Source organism: Mangifera indica, unplaced genomic scaffold (genome assembly GCF_011075055.1).
Source record: "Mangifera indica cultivar Alphonso unplaced genomic scaffold, CATAS_Mindica_2.1 Un_0084, whole genome shotgun sequence".
In the NCBI taxonomy this organism is placed as follows: Eukaryota; Viridiplantae; Streptophyta; class Magnoliopsida; order Sapindales; family Anacardiaceae; genus Mangifera; species Mangifera indica.
In genome coordinates, this window is record NW_025401176.1 from 2,320 (window position 1) to 4,638 (window position 2,319).

Consider the following 2,319-nt stretch of genomic DNA (forward strand, 5'->3'; position numbering starts at 1 on the left):
CATTCGAAAATTGGATAATGAAATTCTCAATGTGCAAAATAACAAACAATTAAAATTGAATGATTTGAACACCACATATATGTGGCATTGCAAGGTAGATCACTGTGACACCTCAGGTATGCTTTAGGGACATTTTAGGTATTTTATAAAAATTTAGTTAATTAATTAGTGGATAGATTTTATTTTATTTTTTAAAAAAGAAGAGATTAGATAAATATTAAAGGCAGTTAATTCACGTTTTACGTAATAGGGGGGATAATACTATGTTCACTTTATTTAAGCGTAAAGAAAATACAGAAAGGCAGAAGTAATTGGGGATTTTTTTTTATTCATTAACTCAGAAAGAGAGTAGTGATTAGAGAGCAGAGATCAAAGTTTGAAGAATTCTTGGGAGATTAAGTCTACATCAAATCATCTTACTGGAGAAAAGGTAAGTAGAATCTATTTTTCTTATGATAATAATTAAATGAAATTTTTAAGATTTGATTATATTAGTAGGGATTATTTTAATTGATGGATATTAAATAAAGATGATGCTCTTAAAGATGGGTATTTTATAGAAAGGTGTTTTGTTTAGTCATTAAATTACAGTACAAATTGTATGGAAGGTAGCAAATTTCTGTTGGAATATGTTGCGGTGTGATTATATGATTTAAGTAATTTTTTAGTGATTGTTTGAAGTATACTCTGGCTAAAAACGTTGCAATGTTTATTGTGATAGAAAATTGTTTTCAGAAATTGCATATATAAATTGTTATGATGGTCTGTGGCGTAATAAGGTTTTCTGGGAATTAACGCTTGGGTTGAGATTTTGAGTTTCTTTTGGAAGAATTGAGTTATTGTGATATTTATAAAAAAAAAAAAAAAAAATTTGTGATATTGGTGGAGGAAAATGGCGGCTGTAGAATGATTATGTGGGAATTAATTTTGATTTGTGGACTTGAGTTGTTGGAGATTTGGTGTGGGGGAAAAGAAATAAAAAATTAGATATACATATATAAGATTAAAGTTTGTGACAGTGGTGAAAGAAAATGGCAGCAGAAGAAGGAATTTCTTTTATCTACTTACGAGTTTAGTTTTTTTGCTGTCAAACTACACAATCATTCGGTATAGATCTTGTATAATAGTACATTTTTAGTGTTGTAAATAAATTATAAATTGTGTTACAAATATTTGTATTATTTTGTAATACAATCTTGTATGAATTTTATGAGTAAATTTTTGACTAAATATAGAATATTGTGTGACACATGATTAAGATGATGGGACAGAAACTCCTAAGATTGAGAGAATAATTAATCACCTGTGTCATACAATGATTTGAGTTAAAAGGTTGTATTAAGAGAATACCTATGACATAGGTTATGCACCATTGAAAGGTGTTGATCCATTGAGAGGATACGTAGTCCATAGTATATACCTATTAGAAGGTGATATCATTGAAATTGACTTATATGTACCATGGACTATGATAGCCGTGAGAGAGAAGTCACATGATTTGGGTGTCGAATCCTTAATACGACCTAGACCGATCGGTATTGAGAAATGAAATGAATTGAATTGATAATTATTCTTTGACAAACAAGAATTCTGAAAGACTAAATGCCTGATAAATGAAAATTTCAAAAGATTGATTAATAATGTAGGATAGAGATTCTTACTTACTAAGTGATTTGTCACTCATTCGTTTTATATTCTATCTTGCAGGTATAAAATGAGCTTATGGTGGACTACGAGGTAGCAGATCAGCAGTGGAGGCATAGGAATTTGGAATCTCTTTTTATACTATATAATAAATTTATCTCAAGGTTGACATGTGAAACTAGGACACACTATTTAATTATTTGTTTTAAATCTTAGCATGACTTTTTGTTATTTTATTGTTGGTTGTCAATTAATACTTGGTTTGTTTATTTGGTTTCTGCATGAATTATTAATGAAATTAAATTATTTATGGATTTCGAGTAAATAAGGCTTCGAATTTATGTTTAATTTTAACTTTAATTTTTCTTTCAATCCCAAAAAAAAAAAAAATCCCTTCAAAGGATATGACCTTTGGGCAGGATGTTTCAACGACTTTGAACAAAGTCTTACAATCATTTGACTTTAAGTCATATGATAAATACTAATCCTGTCTATGAGGTAAGATGGCCAAAACACCCTTCATTGGACACATTAAAAGGGTGATTGAACTGTTAGGATCATACATAGTGATGTTTATGGGTCTATGACAATGCATAGTAGATATAGAGAAGTCTACTTCATCACATTTATTGATGACTTTAGTAGATATAGCTACGTGTTTTTGATTAAACATAA